Below are 24,037 nucleotides of genomic sequence, written 5' to 3'. Positions count from 1 at the left end.
ATATATATTTTAGTTAAGCTGTAATGTGGTGAGGAAAATGGCTTTTCACACTTTACTTTTTCTGCTTGTACTCTCTGCTATAAAGTATTTGTAATTTTAAGTGAACTTGTCATGGTTTGTGTTCAATCTACATTCTTTTTTTTTTCTGAGACACTAGATATTTTTTTTTTTTATCCAGTTAGCTTCTTGCTAACCCAGAATTGACTAGAAGTAGCTAATTTGAATAAAAAAAAATAATCAGATTTGTCAGGAAAGAGTCAACAATGACAACAGGTGCACTTGACTTTACACCAGGGTTGTAATAATCCTAATTCTACATATATCCATTATTAAGTTTTAATTAAATCACATTTAACATACATTTTCTTAAATGTTTGACAATTGTTATTACATAAATAAATGGCACTTGTGAGGTTTTTTAAATGATGGAGAAATTGCAGGACTGAAACTCCTAGCCTCCAGGGTTAGTCTTGGGGTCCTGTTGATGACACAATATTTTTTAAGTCCCAGACTTTGTGCATTGTGTGGAGGTGAGTGCTAGGTTCTCACGGAGGTAATGGTGAAGTCTCAGACCTCATACTCTTTTTTTTTTTTATGCTCTCTGATGTGGCACTGAAAGGGTTAATGTTAGTGTTGGTGTCCATGTCCTGACAACCTTATACTTGGTCTATCTGACTCTGGATTGTACGGAATTGGCCATATGACCAAACAAATTGCAAGCATCATTCTGTATTCACAGCATAGGATCCCTCAGTGCAAACCCAGTCAAACAGATCTGATTGTACAAACACAGACATACACTGAGCTTCAATACCAGAACCATGGCTTGCATATCTTATACGCTAACATACTGTTACAACTGAGCTGATTACAATGCTCACTGTTTCTTATTGCCTTCCTCCTTTACGCATTGTGTATTATACAAATAATATTGTCGCTGTATGCTGAGGCTTCCATCTTTTTACCATGGAGATTGGCTTCTGATATCAGTATATTACAATGTCTCCTACCTAGGACGCTTAAGGTTTGTAAAATCACTGTGGCTACTATTGTTTTCTTTTCATTCTACTTGTGATTTATGTTATTACTTCTAATTGATGCATTTACTACCTATCTATCATGCATTATATTATATTGAATGCTCCTACACATTGACATATACTTTTTGAGTGTTTAATACACAGTACATTTTTCACTTACTCTTCACATCTGATGACGTGTCATACAAGCACCTAGACTCTTGTTATCGTCGCCTCACTATTTATTCTATCCCCAATCCATTACTACAAGCACCTAGACTCATATTATCTTCAACCTACAATATTGAATGCAGATAGAACTCAAGCCCTAAATTATGCAGGCCACATGTGAACAGATGTTGCGTACATATATACAGTGACTGGACTAATGTAGAGAGGACCTTGGTGCAAGAAAGTATTTTGAGGCCCCCTCTAGTGCAAGAAAGGCCAAAAGGTAGATCCTCATTTGTTGTGCAACTCCTACGATGCTATGCCAGCTGGGGATCTACCATTTGCAAGCAGTGTTTGTGCGTTTGAATGAAAGCATCTATATTGTATAGAGTATATGTGCGCATGTAGGCATGTATTTGTATGTACTGTTGCCATTGGAATGCAGTGATGTACTTGTGTGTAGTGTTTATGTTTAAATGCAGGAGTGTGTTTGTATGTAGTGTTGACTTTTAAATGCAGGTGTGATTTTGTAGTTAGTGTTGGTATTTGCATTAAGGGGTGTGTTTGTATATCATTTTGGAGTTTGAATGCAGGGGTGTGTGTGTTTGTATGTAATGTTTGTGCTTGACTGCAATGGTGTATTTTTTATCCGACTGCAAGGATGCATTTTTCATCTGGCAGCAAGGGTTAATCTGACTGCAGGGGTGCATCCTGTGTTGGTGTTTGATTGCTCGGATATTTGCACATACACACATACACTGCCACATACATACTAATACAGATGTACATACACATACACAATATGTCTGTATATTAATGTCAAAATTATTGATAACCAAAGTTACATAGTACTTTGACATTTACTTTGATCAGGGCCGGATTTAGATGAAAAGAGGCCCTAGGCTATTCCACTTAAGAGGCCCTTTCACCTCCCATTTTTAAGTTTGTAAATTACATGAGAGACAATAAAATACATCATTACTGTGATATATATCAGTATGTTAAATGAAACATGTTGTGATTGGTACTAACCTTTATAAAAAATGTGGCACGGATAATAAATTAAAAAAAAGTTGAGATGAGGAGGGGGGGGGTGATTGTGAGAGGGAGGGGGTGATGAGGAGAGGGGGCATGATTGTGAGAGGGAGGGGGTGATGAGGAGAGGGGGTGATTGTGAGAAGGGGGTGATTGTGAGATGGAGGGGGTGGTTGTGAGAGGAGGGGTGATTGTGAGAGGGAAGGGGTGATGAGGAGAGGGGAGGTGATTGTGAGAGGGAGGGGGGTGATGAGGAGAGGGGGGTGATGAGGAGAGGGGGGTGATTGTGGGGGGGGTGATGAGGAGAGGGGGGTGATTGTAAGAGGGAGGGGGGTGATGAGGAGAGGGGGGTGATTGTGAGAGGGGGGGTGATGAGGAGAGGGGGGGTGACTAGAAAAATTACCTTAAATCCCTGGTGGTCCAGTGGGGGCTGCCTGGTGGTCCGGTGGCCCTCATTTCCGGTCTGCAGCTCCGCAGAGCTGCAGACCATGGATCTTGCGAGACCCAATCAGAGCGTTGCTGTGGTAACCCGCGGCAACGCTCTGATTTGGCAGTGCATGCGAGATCCATGGTCTGCAGCTCTGCACATTGCGGAGCTGCAGACCGCCGGTCTCGGCGATCGCGGCAGGAGGGGCATTGCAGTCTGCCCCGGGCACCCCCCTAGGAAGTGTCACCTGGGGCGGACCGCCCCCTTCCCCCCCCTTAGTATGCCACTGGTCATATCATATGCATAGAATTTATCCTTATTTTCGGTTCAGTGTTTTTAGAATAGTGTAAATTTATTTTGCTAACAATTTGAATGTAGGCCCCTTTTGATCTTGAGGCCCTAGGCTGAACCTAGTTAGCCTATAGGAAAATCCGGCCCTGACTTTGATACTTGAGAACGACTATTTTTTTTTTTTTTTTTGGGGGGGTTACATAACACCCTAGGAAACTTTTGCAAAGAGAAAAGAGGAAAATAATATTAAGTGCTTAACAAAACAATGTTTATTCTATATGTAGCAATGTTAGTTTCATATAAAACAAAAAAGGAAAAACAAAAACAAATCAATTAGAATTGAATTTCTCCCATAAATAATTTGCAAATAAATCAAATGAGTATATTAAAAAGTTTTGCAATATGAGCCTTAAGTTGAGTCGTTAGAAAATGGCTGTAGGGCTCCCAATAATGTAAAAAATCCAGAACATTTGTGTTCTCTGCATTGGGAGACCTCAGACTTACAAACATAAGCTAATTTAGACATAATGCTAAAGCAGTCTTCACGATCCACTGCAACCCAAGCGGTGTCACGATTCACTACAACCCAACAAGCAGTATGTTTATAAAACTGTAGATAATTAGTATAATAAATATTGTATTACAAGGCCCTATAATGGCCATACAAAATTAGACAAATCAGATGCAATCTAAGGTTTATCGAAATGGAGTTGAACGTAGTCAGATAGACATGCCATAGACCAAGGACAATAGAATGGAGAATGGTCAAGGTACAGGCCAAAGTCAAAAGGCCAATGAATTTAAATAGATAAACACACTCTGAGATAACCACAAAGGGAAACTCACTACAGGGCACAGTACAAAGAAAATAATAAGCTTAAATAATCCTAGGAATGATGTGATAGGCTGGCTGCACCTGTGTAATGCGCAAATGTGCGAGTGCGATATTTGAGTGATGACACAATCATGTCTATGTCAGTAACAAGGGATGAGAGGCTAGAGACATGTAAGGGCTCAGAAGTGCCATCTTCGGTATCTGAAGGAACATCAGAAGGATGGGAGTCGGCAGAGGGAATTGTCGGGAGCGCCCTTGGATCTGGAGCAATGGTATGCTCCTCATAGCAACGCGCCGCAACAATCAAGAGAGATCCAGGTAAGAAGGATAATCTTTCTGGCAGCTGCCAAAATTATCTTGAGTGTTTCGGAGTATTACCAGAAAAAATACTGAAAATAGTGGTAGTGGATATGTAAAAGGGACACCACATGAGTTTGCATTTCTTTCTAGAATTCTTCTATCTGAGAAAAATCCCAAAAGCAAAAAAGTAAATCAGCCACGTGTCATATTCAGTTTGTATTGGAAGTCAGAAGATAAGTAAGCATGTAATGTGATCTATCCATGCATTTCTAGGTGAAATGAAAGTGGAAAGAACTTAAGTGATATGTCATATAAAGAATGTCACAGATAGCAAGGGAAGGAAGTGATGTTGTCCATTTATGAATAAGGCTAGTAGGTATATAGTGATCTAATAATGTGAAAATACAACTTTATAAAAGTCTGAAAGAGTAGTGGGATTGCAGAGGAGGATTCCAAACTATGGATTCTATTGAGTAAGACCAGTCACTGTCTTGTAGATGATGTAAAATTGTGAAAACATATTAATGAGTTTGTGAAAATAGGGATTTGAAGTAAAGGGAATTTATCCTGAAATGGTAAAAGTGTAAATATACTGTTAAGATGAGAATCTAAACAATTATCAATACAAAATAGGGAGTTCTTATACCAGGACTGAAGGATTAAAATGACACTAAAGTCACCAGAATAACTAAAGTTTAATGTAGTGTTTCTGGTGTCTATAGCCTGTTGCTGCAGGCTTTTCAATATAAACGCTGCCTTTTCAGAGATATGCATTAGAAATGTATCCTATTTTGTAAAGATCCTTGATGGTGACATCACAACTTGGTACGTGGTGGCCTGGGGGTGCACGTGAAGGTTAGATTTATTACCAGAAGCTGTCCCTGATGTCCACCGTCATCTCCATCCTGTAGATCCTCTTCAGCTCCTAGTGCTTCACCAGCCAGAAGCCCATGTCAGGGCAGTACCGCTTTGCATGTACAAGAGTAGAGTATAATACTGATGTCTATAGAGTTAAATGTTTGTTTTGCCAGTGTTAGTTATTGCACTCTATGCCTCATTAATTTATGATGTTCCCCATTTATGACTTTTTCCTATCTTATCTCTCACTTTCCCTCATATATCCTTAAATTCAAATTCCCTTTCATTTGCTTTTCCTTGATTTTGTTTTTAACAGCCCAATGATTCTCCACCCACAATCTGCTGTATCTAACCCCAGATTCTCTCCTTTATAACCTGGGCCCCATAAATTTACAGAACCAGCTACACCCAGGACTCACAGCACACAACCCTGCAGGACTTGCCATAAGCAGAGGTAGCATTTCTGGATGATCACTTCCCACCCACCCTACCCCACACCCCAAACCCCCCATGGTAATCATTACATTTATAGATAGCTCAAATTACCTAGCTTTCCTGTTAAACCAATTATGTCCACCAAGCCCTCCACACCCAAAAAAGCTATACTCACACAAAACCTATTTAACCCTTAACCCTCCTAACCACAGCTCTTAAAAACACAGCACCTACTCTCCTACTAATGTTCTCACTTCTATTTTTCACTTTCTCTCTCACTTCCCTCATCATTAAAATCTCTTTATCATTTCACTTACCTGTTCCTGCTAACACCATCTTCATTGCTCCCTCCCTGCTCCCCTCATCTCTGTATTCATCACATGCACTTTACTCATATTTATCCAGCCTTTCTCCACACACCCCTCCTAAATACCTTAAATACAAGCTCTCATCCCCAACATTTAAATCTTACTCGCACCTTCTCTTCCTTTCCATCCTACTACTCCTAGCAGCAGGTGATGTCTCTCCAAACCCTGGTCCCTCCACTACTCAGCCACCTGGTTCAAACACCAGAAACCACAACAACCTAATACCCATTCCATGTAATTCTCACTATAATTCCTCTTTTAAAGCTGCCCTCTGGAATGCACGCTCTGTGTGCAGCACCTTTAAATCTACTTCCATCCATGACCTATTTATCTCACACTCCCTAAACCTACTTGCACTAACAGAAACATGGCTCTCTCCCTCGGATACTGCTACCCCTGCCTCACTGTCATTTGGTGGTCTTCACTTTACCCACAATCCAAGACAAGCGGAGATTAAAGGTGGCGGTGTAGGTTTTCTTCTCTCACCCCACTGCTCCTTTAAAACCCTGCCCACCCCCCTTTCCCTCTCTTTCCCATCATTCGAAATTCATTCAATTCGCCTTTCAAACCCTTCTCTGCTAACATTGCAGTCATCTATCGTCCCCCTGGTTCCCCTCTCCTCTTCCTTGACCACTTTGCTGCCTGGCTACCCTACTTCCTCTCTTCTAATATTCCATCCCTAATTCTTGGAGACTTCAATATTCCCATTAACCCACCTTTAACCCCAGCAGCCTCTAAACTACTTTCAATTACTTCCTCCCTTGGACTATTGCAGTGGGCTAATTCTCCCACTCATGTAGCTGGCAATACCCTCGACCTTATTTTCTCCTATTCATGTACATTATCTAATATCTGCAATACTCCATTTCCTCTCTCTGATCACCACCTCTTATCGTTTGCTCTCAATTACCCCCTCACCCAACAACCTCAGCCTAACCCCCCTCAGCTCAGGAGGAACCTTAACTCTATTGACCTCCAGCAGCTGTCGGCTGACATTGATTCACAACTGCTATCCATCCCTTCCCTCTCCTGTCCCTCACTGGCCATCTCCACATATAACACTACCCTCACATCTGCCTTGAACACTGCAGCCCCACTCCAAACATGCACCTCGAGGAGAACACGACCCCAACCTTGGCATAATAAATCAACACGCTATCTGCAGAGTTGCTCCCGATGTGCTGAACGCTCCTGGAGGAAGTCCCGCACCCAGGCAGACTATCTTCATTATAGATTCATGTTGCTTTCATACAGCGCAGCCCTTGCCCTCGCCAAACAGTCCTACTTTTCCTCTCTCATTAGTTCATGCTCCCGCAATCCCAGACGTCTCTTTGACACTTTGAATTCCCTTCTCCGCCCTGCTGTGGCCACCCCCCAAACTAACCTTACAGCTGATAGCTTTGCATATTACTTTACTGACAAGATTGAACAGCTAAGGAAACAATTCTCCCCTCCTTGCCGTTCTCTTTCTCAACCAGACTTCAGACTTCAGACTTTCTCCCCAGCTACTGAACAAGAGGTGGTTGCACTTCTCCATTCCTCTCACCCCACCACTTGCCCACTTGATCCTGTCCCATCTCACCTCATCAGATCTCTCTCCCCTTGTCTTGTGCCTATCCTAACACACATCTTTAACTGCTCTCTCTCTTCTGGCACTGTTCCTGCTGACCTTAAACATGCCACTGTAATACCTATCCTGAAAAAAACATATCTTGACCCGTCCTCCCCCTCTAACTATCGTCCCATATCCCTGCTCCCTTACTCATCAAAGCTTTTGGAAAGACTTGTCTTTACCCGTGTGTCTCACTTCCTTAATTCCAACTCTCTCCTTGACCCTCTTCAGTCTGGCTTCCGCCCTCTCCACTCTACTGAGACCGCTCTTATCAAAGTGACTAATGACCTAATCTCCGCTAAATCCAAAGGTCACTACTCCATATTAATTCTCCTTGACCTCTCTGCTGCCTTTGACACAGTTGATCATTCTCTCCTCCTTCAAACTCTTCAATCACTCGGTCTCTGTGACTCTGTCCTCTCTTGGTTTTCCTCCTATCTCTCCCAACGCTCATTTAGTGTCTCCTTTTCCAAGGATACCTCCTCCCCTCGCCCTGTCTCGGTTGGAGTTCCCCAAGGCTCTGTCCTTGGTCCCCTTCTATTTTCTCTTTATACTGCCTCTCTTGAAAAACTTATTGCCTCTTTTGGATTCAACTACCACCTGTACGCTGATGACACTCAGATATACCTCTCCTCACCGGACCTCTCCCCGGCCGTCCTGCAACGTGTCACTGCTTGCCTCTCTTCCATCTCTGACTGGATGTCGTCACGCTTTCTCAAACTTAACCTCTCTAAAACTGAACTCCTTGTCTTTCCTCCTCCTAATACTGACCCTCCTCTCTCACTCTCCCTTCAAGTCAGTGATATCCACATAAGTCCATCCCTACAAGCGCGCTGTCTTGGCGTCATACTTGACTCTGGTCTCACCTTTGAGTCTCACATCCAGTTTGTTGCCAAGTCCTGTAGGTTCCAACTCAAAAACATAGCCCGCATCCGCCCCTTTCTTACGCAAGATGCTACCAAGGAGCTTGTCCATGCTCTAGTAATTTCCCGCATGGATTACTGTAACCCTCTCCTGATTGGTCTCCCCAAAAGCCGTACTGCCCCGCTACAGTCTGTAATGAATGCTGCAGCTAGACTGATTTTCCTATCCAGTCGGTCCTCTCACACCTCGCCCCTCTGCCAGTCCTTACATTGGCTCCCTGTATCCTATAGGAGTCAATTCAAAATGCTAACCCATACATTTAAAGCACTGAACAATTCCAGCCCCTCTTATATCTCTTCACTGATCCAGAGGTATGCCCCTCCTCGTACCCTCCGCTCTGCCCGCAACCACCTCCTGACCGCTGCTCGCACCTTTACGGCCAACTCGCGCTTGCAGGACCTCTCACGGGCGGCTCCTCTCCTATGGAATAACTTGCCTACTGCCATCAGACTCTCCCCTAGTCTTCAATCATTTAAGAAGGGCCTTAACACCCATCTCTTCAGGAAAGCGTATGGCCTCCCAGAGTAAACTCTCCCTTACATACCTGTCTCTTGCTCTCCTATGGGATAGTGCTTTGCTCTCTCCTCCAGCTCTGCTTCACTCCTACTTGATATTTCCTATCCTAATGTTTCTAATACCCCACCTCCTATAGACTGTAAGCTCATTTGAGCAGGGTCCTCTTCAACCTATTATTCCTGTAAGTTTTCTTGTAATTGTCTTATTTATTGTTACATCCCCCCTCTCAAAATATTGTAAAGCACTACGGAATCTGTTGGCGCTATATAAATGGCAATAATAATAATAATAATAATAATATCCCAGTAGATTACGGGATCCTCCACAGACAATTCCTTTTTCCTCACAGCAGTCAATCGTGACAACAGGGAGAATTGATAAAGCTTGATGGCATAGTAAAAATGCATAGGAACAATGTAGTCCTTCCTTTGTCTTATGATATATTTTGAGTGCATTGGTGTTTCAGTAAAATTCAAACACCGTCAATATTTCTTAAAGATTTTACCTTTTTATTTAATTTTTTATTCTTTATTGTTGTAATAGTGATACAAGCAAACAATGACAAAGTATAAATGTAGACAATAGATATACACAGGAGGTCATACTTGTCAGGATAATCTGCACATTTTGTGGGTTATCGTACAAGATTAAGTATGTGTTGTGGACACAGAGGTGGAAAACATTAACATGAGATATCAGACATGTCTAGGTAGAAGACAGGAGGTAGGAAACTTCCAGCAGAGTATAACATGCACTTGTTAAAGGATGAGGGTAAAACCACTGGCACAAGAAATATTACTGCGCAGCTGCGTCTCGATGAGCTTAGTAAACAAACATATGTATAGATATTGTGGCACTGCCCTAGGTGACAATTAAACAGTCAGCCTACACCTGAGATTGGGATATCTGGTGCAAGAGTATGTAGTGTCAGAAAGACAACAATACCTTGGCTGAGTTGCAGAGCATCCCATTTGCCCCAGGTCGGATTACAGGCCTGCATCCTTGTACCACTGACTTGAGAACTCTCAAAGTTCAAGTCCTTTACCGTTGGGGAGAAACAGAGGACAATATGAACACAGCACCGGTTTATCCATCATCTCTGTGTGCGATGCTTTGGGGTCTTGCCCCTCTTGGCCTCTTGGCCTTTGACCTGAGCAGTCTAGTAGTTGTGGGTAGATGTGTTGTCCAGAAGAGTGAACTCCCTGGGGAGGCTTACTCTTCGACCGATTCTCGCTCTCCTGAGTTTCCCCTTGTAATGGAGGTGCTATAGCCACCTGCCGTGCCTTCAAGGCATCCTAGAAGAGGTTTAAGAGCCTCTCCAGCCACTCCATGAAGTTCTCGGTAGGGCTTAGACGGTCTATTCCACACTGCGTGTTTTGGGGATATCTCAGAGAGAGGACAGCCAGCATATTGTTAGAGTGGACTGCTGCTTAGAAACATAGAAACATAGAATGTGACGGCAGATAAGAACCTTTTCGGCTCATCTAGTCTGCCCAATTTTCTAAATACCTTTATTAGTCCTGACCTTATCTTATAGTTAGAATAGCCTTATACCTATCCCACGCATGCTTAAACTCCTTTACTGTGTTAACCTCTACCACTTCAGCTGGAAGGCTATTCCATGCATTCACTATCCTCTCAGAAAAGTAATACTTCCTGATATTATTTTTAAACCTTTGCCCCTCTAATTTAAGACTATGTCCTCTTGTTGTGGTAGTTTTTCTTCTTTTAAATATAGTCTCCTCCTTTACTGTGTTGATTCCTTTTATGTATTTAAATGTTTCTATCATATCACCCCTGTCTCGTCTTTCCTCCAAGCTTCACATGTTAAGTTCCTTTAACCTTTCCTTGTAAGTTTTATCCTGCAATCCATGAACCAGTTTAGTAGCCCTTCTCTGAACTATCTCTAAAGTATCAATATCCTTCTGGAGATACGGTCTCCAGTACTGCGTACAATACTCCAAGTGAGGTCTCACCAGTGTTCTGTAAAGTGGCATAAGCACTTCCCTCTTTCTACTGCTAATACCTCTCCCTATACAACCAAGCATTCTGCTAGCATTCCCTGCTGCTCTATTACATTGTCTGCCTACCTTTAAGTCATCAGAAATAATCAACCCTAAATCCTTTTCCTCAGATGTTGAGATTAGGACTCTATCAAATATTCTGTACTCTGCCCTTGGGTTTTTACATCCATGATGCATTATCTTGCACTTATCCACATTAAATGTCAGTTGCCACAACTCTGACCATTTTTCTAGTTTACCTGAATCATTTGCTATTTGGCTTATCCCTCCTGGAACATCAACCCTGTTACATATTTTTGTATCATCAGCAAAAATACATGCCTTACCATCAAGACCTTCTGCAATATCACTAATAAAACATTAAAGAGAATGGGTCCAAGAAAAGATCCCTGATGTACCCCACTGGTGACAAGCCCATGCTTTGAATATACTCCATTGACTACAAACCTCTGCTGCCTGTCACTCAGCCACTGCCTTACCCAATCAACAATATTGGAATCCAAACTTAAAGATTGCAGTTTATTGATAAGCCTTCTATGCAACAGTGTCAAAAGCCTTACTGAAATCTAGGTAAGCAATGTCTACTGCACCACCCTGATCTATTATTTTAGTTACCCAATCAAAAAAATCAATAAGATTAGTTTGGCATGATCTCCCTGAAGTAAACCCATGTTGCCTCTGATCTTGAAATCCATGTGATTTTAGATGTTCAACAATCCTATCCTTTAACATGGTTTCCATTTCTTTCCCCACTACTGAAGTAAGGCTTACTGGCCTATAGTTGCCCGACTCCTCCCTACTAGTGATGTCCCGAACAGTTCGCAGGCGAATAGTTCTTGGCGAACATAGCGTGTTTGCGTTCGCCACGGACGGTTAACATATGCGATGTTCGGTCCGCCCTCTATTTTTTTTGTGGCCAAATTTACTAATACTAAGTAAAAATTACTTAGTATTAGTAAATTGTGCCCCTACTCGCAATACCGCGAGTAGGGGCATGTCTATTAAACAGTGAGCAGCCTGTGGCTGCTCACTGTAAAAAAAAAAAAAGGGCCCCCCTCCCTGAGCGGGTGGGGGCCCTGCATACCAATAGGGGGGGACCTATTGTCCTCTCCCCCAGCCCCCACCCCTGAGCTGCAGGTGGGGGCCCTAAATACCAATAGGGGGGGACTTATTGTCCTCCCCCCCGGCCCCCACCCCTGGGCGGTGGGTGGGAGCCCTAAAAATAACAATAAGGGGGGACCTACTGTCTCCCCGGCCCCCACCCCTGAGCGGTGGGTGGGGGCCCTAAAATTAACAATAAGGGGGACCTATTGTCCCCCCGGCCCCCACCCCTGAGCGGTGGGTTGGGGCCCTAAAAATAACAATAAGGGGGGACCTAATGTCCCCCCTGGCCCCCACCCCTGAGCGGTGGGTGGGGGCCCTAAAATTAACAATAAGGGGGGGACCTACTGGTCCCCCCCCCCGCCCCCACCCCTGAGCGATGGGTGGGGGCCCTAAAAATAACAATAAGGGGAGGACCTACTGTCCCCCCCGGCCCCCACCCATGAGCAGTGGGTGGGGGCCCTAAAAATAACAATAAGGGGGGACCTACTGTCCCCCCCGGCCCCCACCCATGAGCGGTGGGTGGGGGCCCTAAAATTAACAATAAGGGGGGGACCTACTGGTCCCCCCCCACCCCACCCCTGAGCGATGAGTGGGGGTCCTAAAAATAACAATAAGGGGAGGACCTACTGTCCCCCCCGGCCCCACCCCTGAGCGGTGGGTGGGGGCCCTAAAAATAACAATAAGGGGGGACCTGTTGTCCCCCCCGGCCCCACCCCTGAGCGGTGGGTGGGGGCCCTAAAAATAACAATAAGGGGGTGACCTACTTCCCCCCCAGCCCCCACTCCTGAGCGGTGGGTGGGGGCCCTAAAAATAACAATAAGGGGGGAACCTATTGCCCCCCCCCCGGCCCCCACCCCTGAAAATGTTATGTTCGCAACATCACTACTCCCTACTACCTTTTTTGTGAATGGGCACAACATTCGATCTTCCAATTTTCCAATCTTCTGGGACTACTCCTGTTAACAATCATTGGTTAAATAAATCTGTTAATGGTTTTGCTAGTACACCACTAAGCTCTTTTAATAACTTTGGGTGTATCCCATTAGGTCCCATTGACTTATTTGTCTTTACTTTTGACAGTTGAAATAGAACCTCTTCCTCTTTAAACTCACATGTAACAAATGACTAATTTGTCCTTTTTCTTAACTGTGGCCCCTTTCCTTCATTTTCATCTGTAAATACCAAACAAAAATATTCATTGAGGCAGTCAGCTAGACCTTTATCCTCTTCTACAAACCTTCCTTCTTTTGTTTTTTAATCCTTGTTTTCCTTTCCTTTCCTCATTTATGTGTTCAGGAGACACAGCAATAGAAGTACGCTTGATACGACCCCCACCGGTCCAGGGGTGAACCGATCTGCACGATCCGGTCAGGTCAGCCTGCTAGGGTGATCCGGTGAGTAACATCATGATTTGAATATCTGTGGGTTCGTTCGGATGCCCCCTTTCATGCAAGTGAAATCTGTATCTACTGCCATGTGGAATATAATGTGATATTTTTTTTTAATTCTGTAAGTAAATCTTGTAGCCTTGTAAAACCAAGTTCTAAGACACCAATAGAAGTTGCATCTGAACAGCAAGTGCTGATATTTTTAAGGAAATTGTGAAATAATGGTGTTGTGAAATCTTTATATGAAATAAGAGCAAGGCATTTTCCTGTATATTATTTGAAGTGGCTACTTGGCCACAATCAGCAATACACTTCTTTTAAGGACTTGGCACAAGTTAAATTGTTAATCAGAGAATACAAGCATCTGTGCAGTAATAGTAAAGCATAATGGATTGTTATAGGCTTCTTTCAATATTTACATTATTACTTCTAGCACCAATAGATTTTCATCGGAAAATAGAGTAGGAGTTAATTATTGTGAGGAGTAGGGGCTAATTATTGGCTGATAAGTGCTAGTAAAATGTTAGGAGTTTATTATTGCTGCACAATATGTGTTACAAAAATATTATATTCATTGTTCTCGAGAGTTGTTGCACAGTAACAGCTGCATTGTGAATGCTTTAATCTTCAAAAAAAAAAGGGAAAAGCGTAATGAGAATGGTCATTCAGTGAGTATATAAAACAATTTTTTGTGTTTTTGCAAAATAATAACAATAATAATAATAATAATAATAATAATAATAATTGTAAGAAAAAAATTAATTTAGCCACAAGTGTTTTTTTTCCTCAAGTTACCATTAAAAATGGTAGAAATGGGACTATAAGATCTCTAATGCCTTACACAAACGTGATATCAAGTTGTTGATTTGATATATTGATGTGTTACTAAAAACAAAACAAAAAAAAACCTGCAGATTTGTGAGCTATATTTCCGTAGGTGCTTAGCCAGCCTTTCATTTACAAGCATCTGCAGCGCCAGTGCTGGTTGTTACTGATCTAAAATCTTAGGATTCAAGAAATATTCAGGAAAGACAAGGCTCCTACTGACGGAGCTGAGTGTATGTATAAGTGTATGTATAACACACAGCCAACATGCAATGGGTCTAAAAGCAGGATCTTGTCACTGTTAATATAATATTTCCTAAGGACAAATCAGACATATTGAGCAACAATAGAGATGCACCTGTGTGGACTGGGTACCAATGGCTTATGCGTACATATTTTTAATGCCAAGTATCCCTTTTCTTTGGAGCACCTGTAGTATAATAAAGTACTTAAGTGAATGTAGGCACTTGGTGTTCTGGAAAGCAACATGGAAAAAAAAGCTGTTTTAGATGCTGATTTTTCAAGATACGTAAAAATCGATATTCCAAAAAAAGTAGCATAAATTAAATTAAAAAAATAAAGTACATAATGTTATGTTGCACCACAAAACGTTTTGGTTCTGCTGAATAATTTTTTTTCAGATGACAGAAACTTTTTTTATCGGAATTCGTCCAGATGTCAGTTCGGCTCAGCATATGTTGATTCAGGAACTGAATAAGGAGAAAACACTAAAAAGATACAGAAATGGGCCAATCAGTGTGCTGTAAAATATGTACATACAGTAAGGGAAAAAAAGTATTTGATCCCCTGCTGATTTTGAATGTTTGTCCACTGACAAAGAAATGATCAGTCTATCATTTTAAATGTAGGTGTATTTTAACAGTAAGAGACAGAATAACAAAAGGAAAATTTAGAAAAACGCATGTCAAAAAAGTTATAAATTGATTTGCATGTCAATGAGTGAAATAAGTATTTTATCCCTTATCAATCAGCAAGATTTCTGGCTCCCAGGTGTCTTTTATACAGGTAACAAGTTGAGATAAGGAGCACTCTCTTAAAGGGAGTGCTCCTAATCTCAGATCATTACCTGTATAAAAGACACCGGTCCACAGAAGCAATCAATCAGATTCCAAACTCTCCACCATGGACAAGAGCTGTCCAAGGATGACAGGGACAAGATTGTAGACCTACACAAGGCAGGGACAGGCTACAAGACCATCACCAAGCAGCTTGGTGAGAAGGTGACAACAGTTGGTGTGATTATTCGCAAATGGAAGAAACACAAAATAACTGTCAGTCTCCAAAATCGAGCTCTTTGGCATCAACTCAACTCGCTGTGTTTGGAGGACGAGGAATGCTGCCTATGACCCCAAGAATTGGAAGGTGGAAACATTATGCTTTTGGGGTGTTTTTCTGCTAAAGGGACAAGACAACTGCACTGCATCAAAGGGACGATGGACCATGTAACATCAAATCTTGGGTGAGAACCTCTTTCCCTCAGCCAGGGCATAAAATGGGTCTTGGATGGGTATTCCAGCATGACCCAAAACACACAGCCAAGGCAACAAAGGAGTATCTCAAGAAGAAGTACATTAAGGTCCTGGAGTGGCCTAGCCAGTCTCCAGACCTTAATCCCATAGAAAATCTGTGGATGGAGCTGAAGGTTCAAGTTGCCAAATGTCAGCCTCAAAACCTTAAAAACTTGGAGAGAATCTGCAAAGAGGAGTGGGACAAAATCCCTTCTGAGATGTGTGCAAACCTGGTGGCCAACTACAAGAAACATCTAACCTCTGTGATTGCCAACAAGGGTTTTGCCACCAAGTTGAAGGGGTCAAATACTTATTTCACTCATTGACAGGCAAATCAATGTGTAACTTCTTTGACATGCATTTTTCTGGATTTTTAAAAATTGTTTGTTATCCTGTCTCTCATTGTTAAAATACACCTACCATTAAAATTATAGATTGACAATTTCTTTGTCAGTGGGCAAACGTTCAAAATCAGCAGGGCATCAAATACTTTCCCCTCTCACTGTAATATAACATTTTCCTGCCATTTCATCAAGTGAGAAAAAGTTAAAAATAGAGTGAAAAACATTAGCAAGAAAAAGATTTAAAATCTATATTTATATTACATTATATATTTATTAAAGAAACATTACAGCATTAGGAATTCAAATGTGCCAGAGGCTATAGTTAGATTGCAGCCCTACCCAACTGCAATACAAATGGTAAAATAAAATGTTTCACTTTTCTCTTCTTTATTGTTGAGACTCCCACCGTGCTGTTGCTCACTCTGCTTCCCATTACATTATCTGGCAGGCATTGCTTTCTAGCTCATGGTCCTCATAGAGCATCCATGCAAACTCATTGAATTCAAATACTTTCCTAGGTCTGCACTTGGTCACATGACCGAGTCTCATTTGGTTATGGCACAGGAAGCGCTTCTAGTGGCTGTCTAGAAGACAGCTATGAATTGTATGTTTAACCCTACTATGCAAACCTTGCACTTTCTACAAATTAGTAATGTTTTACATTGCAAGGTTTAAACTACAGGGCTACTGCTTCCAGATTCACTCAATCAGCTTTTTAATTTTTTTATCAGTCACCTCTTTTTACTACAGGTATTCAGCATATTGACATCCCCCCATCCATGCATGTTCAGCATTGCACAATTTTATTAGTCCGTTATACGTCTGTATATTTTAGCTCTGAATTCCGGAATTCAACTAATCACCCGATCTGCCCAAATTAGAGCCATATTGCAGTTCGATACAAGATAAATCTCCATGTTCAATGTTGCACTTTGATGTCCTTTCACATTTCTGACCTCTCTGAACAGCAGATTTCATAAAATATACCATATTTGATTCACTAAAGAGTGAAAAGCAGTGTGTTGAAAACAGAATTGCAAAATTTTAGCCAAAATAATTAAGTTGAAAAAATTCTTCACTCGCGTATATGTAGTATGTATACTGTTTGAAATATGGTTTCCATTTCTGCACATGTTACTTAAGAGAAATAACCTGTTTATTTGAGAGAGACTCTAAAACGATAGTTAAGAACAGGTCTCAAAATAGCTTCTCAATTTCTTTTTTTTTTCCGTATTGGTTCTGCAATACATATTTGTATAGGTGTGTCTAAACAGTGCTTAGTCTATGAATAATAAAATGCATGAGGTTAAGTCAGCTTGGATAGCATTAATATGAATTTTAGTTACCCTAGAGACTCTATTAAATCTGATGTCAGAATATTCTACATATCGGTGACCTTTATATTACCAGCTATACGTTTTCATCCCTGAACATTATAGGTTTTTCTTCTTTCTGGTCTATAAACCTACATTTCTCTTGGGACCAGTAATAAAGTGATTCGTTACCTAGTAAGATCTACATTTATACTGTCCAGGGGATGCCAAATTCCATGAGTCCCATAGACCTGATATATAACTTCATGTATTCAACACTATCCCTGGAGATGGAATAAGATAAATCAATGAAACAAATACATTAGTTCAAATGTCACAGTATAATTTTGGTATTTGTTTCTGGGTAGTTTAATCATTATGAATCTGGAAAGTTAATATTGCTGGATATAAAGTACAGAGGGATAGCTTAAACTATAAACGAATAACTTTCATTACATGAATGTACAGGTATATTAGATAAAGAAGACAAAAGGAAGCCTCATGTTACCATAAAATATTATCTATGCCCCACCACTGAATTGTTAGAATAGGAACTAAGACCTAAACCAAGACCTTGGTTCCAGTGGCGGAACTACCGCGGTGCCCGCATTGAAGGGGCCCATCGGTTGGCCCATGCTGTTAGGGCCCCCCAATGGCAATGAATTAACAGGGGGCCCGGTCAGAGCTTTAACAGCGCAACTGGGCCCTCTGAGATGACATCAGAGCTGTTAGGAAGTGACTGTGCAATCATAGAGAGCCGCACAGGAGGAGGAAGGAGAGGAGGCTGAGCCCTGGACCCCAGGGAAAGTCACCTTCCTGCACCTAAAAGGTAGAAAACAGGAGGGTGACTAAACCATTTTGTATATGTGTCTGTATATGTATGTGCTTGTGTATGTGTGTCTGTATGAATGTTTCTCTATATGTGTGCATGTGTGTGTGTGTGTGTGTGTGCATGTATGTGTGTGTTTATGTATGTGTGTGTATGTATGTGTGTGTTTGCATGTTTATGTGTGTGTGTGTTTGTATGTATGTGTGTGTGTGTTTATATGTATGTGTGTGTCTGTGTGTGTGTCTGTATGTATGTGTCGTGTGTGTGTGTTTGTATGTATACAATCTTGATGCCCACCGGAAAAACACACGTTGGACGGAAACCAGAAGTACCAGTAACACGTGATTAGCCGCGATACGCGGCCATCTTGGGAAGGTCATCCGGACGCCTATTAGAGTAAAAAGCTGTGCTCCCCATATTGAATGAGGCAGTTTAGACCCAGAATTCCCTTATATGGACAAATGGGTTGTTTTTTTTTGTTTTTATTCACATGGGGGTTAGTTACAACTAATTTGTTAGAGGTAAAAAATAATGTAATGTTCATTTACCTTGTTATATGCACCTGAGGAAGACCTATCTTTGCATGGTCGGAACGCGTTGTGCTTACTTTTTCATTACTTTTTGTTCAAATAAAAGTTTCAATTTATCCTGCATTTGGTTCCTGAAATCAACTACTTAGAGGAATTTCATCACCTTTGGGGGACCTGTATCTGCCTGTGTGCCTGCATATATATGATGAAACCACTATTACAGTTCAGAGTCGACTTATATGGGTTCGGAAAATTGTGAGTGTTACAATTATCTTCTTAACTCTAGTTTTATATATACATACTGTCCTTTGAAGATTTTTTATATTCACAGAACACGTGATTAGCCGCGATACGCGGCCATCTTGGGAAGGTCGTCCGGACGCCTATTGGAGTAAATAGCTTTGCTCCCCATATTGAATGTGTCAATTTTGACCCAGAATTCCCTTATATGGACAAAGGGGTTGTTTTTTGTTTTTATTCACATGTTTGTTCGTTTCAACTAATTTGTTAGAGGTATAAAAGAATGTAATGTTTGAAGATTTTTTATATTCACGGTATCTAGGTATCTTGTACCAACTACCAGAAAAATTATCAGTTTTGTGTTAGGGGCAAAAATGCCATATAGAGAGAAAGTAATAAAGTTAGGAGTAGCTTAGAGAAAGAGAACAAGTCGGTTGTGGTGTGCCGGGACCAATGGTGCAGTAGGGCTTGTAAATAAAAGAGGGCCCACCTAAGGGTTAAAAGGAAAAAGAGGGGTTATTGATTGAGTAGTGGGAGTGAAAGGAGTGAAACATGCAAATCGCAAGACCAAGAACAGTGTCGAGCAAAGTAAGGAGTTCCTTTAAGTAGGGTAATATTGCCCCCTCCCCCCCACAATTACAGGCAACAGCCTTAATACATATGTATATTCATACGTGTGTGTGTGTGTGTGTGTTTGTTTAACTTTATCAGTGCCAAAAGAGTGCCACATACATTGCTAATTTTATCTTTGGCACACAATAAGTTAAAAAAGAGACATTTGTTTGGCAGCCATTTTGATATTTTATGAGTTCAGCATGTCAGGAGTTGAGGATTACAGAGGGAGTCTAGTGACCTGCCATTTTAAAATTCCATCAGCCACCTCTGCGTTTTTATGTTAGAAAGATCATAGACAAAAGGTGGAAAGATCCCCTAATTACATATCAGTTTTAGAAGCAAAGAAATGCAGAAACTGAACTTTAGCAAGTTAAAGTCATACGGAAATGTTTATTTTGAATGCACACAGCATGGTTAAGCCATCAGTGACATACTATTTCTGATGACACAGTCACACAAACAATTAATATATTATATCATGTGTACGAAATGCACACTATTGAGTTAGTATCCCTACAAATATTATATATACAGGGGGCAAATACAGAAAATCGCACCGGAAATCAGTTTTGTTGTAATCAAATTGTCCCGAATCCATTAATCTAAATCTTAAAAATAGACAATTGCACCTAACACAGACTAACATTCCCATCTTACTCAGCCTGATGCAGTCTCCTCCAGCATGAATTGTATAGTAATGTATAAAATCTGGGTTGTCATAGATTTCGTAACTCTGTTAAGTGTTTCATGCATTTGAACAACTAGATTTAAAAGTCTATTAGCAAATTTGATCTGAGAAAACAATATTCCCCCAGCTCATTTTGTTATCTGGTTTTTAAAGTGTGTTACAATTGTGGTATATTGTGATATGCTCTCAGGGATTACGAACTAGCCGAAGAAAGAATACTGATCATTCTACTCATTGATATTTAATGAGATGCACTTGTAAAACTCTTTGGATATGATACTCGTCTCCCCCTTATTTCCACCTAACTCTCTGTTCCTTTTTTTTTATTTTAATCAAATTATTTTTTATGGCACACAGAGGTTTTAGACTATCGTGGTGATTATCATAATGGGATTATAATCACTAATTAACAAAACTCAACAGAAAATCTCAATTCTTTCAGTGACAAACAATGAAACAATGACTAGCAATCAATGATATTAACGTAACACTTGGAGAGTCAAAATGTTTATTTCTTCATGTAATTCTCTGCAATTAATTATCTGCTCAGCAGACTTGAAGCCACAAACTTTCCAACTGCCATGCTAAGATAACAGCATTATCAAGGGTTATTCACTAAACCGAGAATTCAAAGTGAATTGCAATTTTAAGGTTAGAATAGCCGAAATGTAAACATTCTCTAAGTCCGCTATGCTTTCAGTTTGACTACTCTGGCCTTGAGTTTGAATTTCATTTTGAATTCACTTTGAATTTTCATATTAGCGAATATCCCTGTCAATGTGCAATTTGTGAAAACAGAAAAAATGTGCACAAGGGCTTACGCAACTTCTTTTAACAAGTTCAGCCGGTCTAAAAATCATCAAAAACTATCCAAAAAAAAAAGGATCAAATGCATTTAACACGCTTACTACCGTAATGCCACTTCCACTTTAAAAACCTCAAATGCATTACAATGTAACAAGGTTATTCATCAAACATCGGATTTAGTCCGAATGCACAAAAATCTGTTGAAATTGCCAAATCCGAAGCAGAATTGATATTCTTATATTTAATAAAAAAACGCCAAATCATGTGGAAATTCAGCCAATCCAACTGAATCTGTATTGTTTGGTCAGAAGCGTTCAATGTCTGGTACAATTGATAGGATTTGGAATATGTACAAAGCACCAATTTTAAATTGTATCAAGACTGAATGTATCCAGCCGAATGCACATTCACAAATTATCTTTCACTTGGTTTTTGCAAGTACTATTTTACTAATGGATTTCAACTTTTGGTGTGCTGGAAATCCATACCAAATTCGGGCTCTTTCGGTGCTTTCTTTGTAAAACCCAGACGTTGCTTAATAGCAGCGGATGGTTTTGCGCCAATTTGGTGGGGCCATTCAGATTTGAGTGAATATGATGTCTACATGAACCTAAAAAATGTAACGGCATTTGAATAAGTGAATTATAGGTTTCAGTTAAACAGAACACAGTACTTTGTTACAAAAAACACTATTTATTAGAAACGTATACATGTACACAAATATTTAATATCATTCTATAGCACTATAGCATAATGCATACATGTAAGGTAATAATTGGAGTTGATTTCACTGTGAAAATCTTATTTGACTTGCTTGGTTCAAGTGAACTTTTGACTGGGGTTGCGTTGGCAACTCCGAAGCAAGGTTTCTTATAGTTAATGCAGTACACTTAGGGGCTGAGTCACTAAATGCAAAGGATGACATATTGTAGAATATTGCACATAGCCACAATCTCTAAAAGAGCTAATAAACAAAAAGAACACTTTAATGAAAAAGCCTATACGCAAAATGAAACAAATCCTGATGAGAACAGAATTACAACTTTAATTACATAGGAAACAATTTATCCATCTGACATATCTGGCTATAGGAATGCATAAAGCAAGAGATCCTGGGAGAGCGTGAATATTGTTTGCTAAGACATCTTGTAAAGGATTCAGTCATATGTTTACAGGTTTTGTAATATTGCATTAGACAGATATGACACTTATCTCAAGTGATGTGGCCCCAGGCTGGAAGGCAGATTTAGTAAGTCCAGGAGCTCCTGCCAAGTTAGAGACATTAACTTGACATACATGAAAGGGGAACTAACACCGACAAATTAACACAGCTCATATACACTTACTACCATTTATTCTGTTACTGAATATATCTGTACATATCTTTGCTCCAAAATGACAAAAAAGGTGGTTATGAATGTGATATTATTATTGGCATAGCATAGGCAACTAAATATTTGAACATTATGTTTATTTGAAACACAATGAATCATTTAAACATTTTATGTTTTCTTGACTTCTATCCATAATCAGCTCAAATTACAAGAGCCAAACATTTATGCATTTGGTGTTGCTGCATAATTCTGCCAACAACCTGTTAACTGGATAACTTTGCCACAACAGTAAATAGCAAATTGGTGTTGGTGTTATGCCTGTGAGACCTGGCATTAAATAAACATTCCGGGCATCATTACCACTACAGCTCACTGTGGTGGTTATGGTGCCAAAATTGCCCTGGCAGCCCCCACATTCTAAGAAGTCAAACAATTTTAGAACGGTGAGTCCACCTGGCACCTCTCCTGTAGCATGTGGAGCAGCACAGCTATGGGGAATGGGTCTTGACATTGCTAGGAGACAGGCATAGAATGTTGTTAGTGTTTGTGATTGGCTAATGAAATTGAGGACAGAGTTTTGCTATAAGAGTGTATATATGGGTCATTTTAGATTAGGAGCAATCTTAATTTAATCCTCATTTACTTGTTGTTGTCCCACCCTCCCTCCCTTTGTTCTGGCTCCCGTTTGGTCACGATGGCGGGGAATGGATATAAAAGTTGGGATGTAGCTTGTTTGTTCATATGTAGGATAGTTTTAGTTTGCTAAGAATAGCTAGGTTTTCGAGTATTGGTAGATTCCAGTTCGTTGGTATCTACAAATCTGGAGTGTATCTCAGTATACCCTTACATTGTGAAATCTGGAAAATCATGCCGTCGGTGGCAATGGTTTATGTTTTATATGATAGTTATATTGTTTATAATGTGGTATCAATTATTGTTGATGTGGGTCATCGTTTGGGATAAAATTGTTAAAGGAGTTGGGGTTGATATGTAATGCTTAAATATGTTAAAAATGACCTCATATTTTTATATGTTTATCTTTTTACATTTTTAAAGCTGTGATAATTTTTTCCCAAAATAAGGTGCCCAAGTCTTTTTGGTGGGGTTTTGGTAATGTAAAGAATATGCCAAGAAGGCGACTATGCATATGTCAAGCCTCTACTACTAATGATGGAGAGCCACAAGCTCGTAACCAGGAGTTCCCTCTTTCTCCCCTGAGATCATTGGCTGAAAATACCAGCTGATGTTACTAGTAAAAAGTTGCGTAAACCAGGTTTTAGAGAAATACTAAGCTATGAGATAGTCACGATAAGCAAGATTTAAAGAAAGAAAAGGTGATTTGTTTTATTATGATAATCAAGCTTGTTTCAACTAATTTTCATATCTACAATTTTATGCCAATGGGATGATTTTCTTTATAAGGACAATTAGAACCAATTAAGTTAATAAATATTATCTGTAATTCTGCATATTCAGCATTAATATAAGTCTTTGCACAATGTTTTACTTTGGCTAAGTCATTTCGTCATATCAATAAACAAATCAGCCCATAAAGGGTTAAACTTTATTTGCAATTCTTGGTCAGGCTTCATGTTATTTTCCACCTGGAATGAAACTATAGCGATTGGATTCATACCACTAGTGTTCTTAGCCTTTCACTGTTGTCTAACAGGGTT

General features: G+C 40.4%; 1 protein-coding gene across 1 annotated transcript in view; it reads right to left on the bottom strand.

The window, feature by feature from the left end:
* NLGN1 (neuroligin 1) overlaps positions 1-24,037 on the bottom strand; it is a 663,157-nt gene that overhangs the window by 536,470 nt on the left and 102,650 nt on the right. The window lies entirely within an intron of this gene.

This window comes from Pelobates fuscus, chromosome 2 (assembly GCF_036172605.1).
Source record: "Pelobates fuscus isolate aPelFus1 chromosome 2, aPelFus1.pri, whole genome shotgun sequence".
NCBI classification, from domain to species: Eukaryota; Metazoa; Chordata; class Amphibia; order Anura; family Pelobatidae; genus Pelobates; species Pelobates fuscus.
This window is presented reverse-complemented; position numbering and strand designations above follow the sequence as displayed.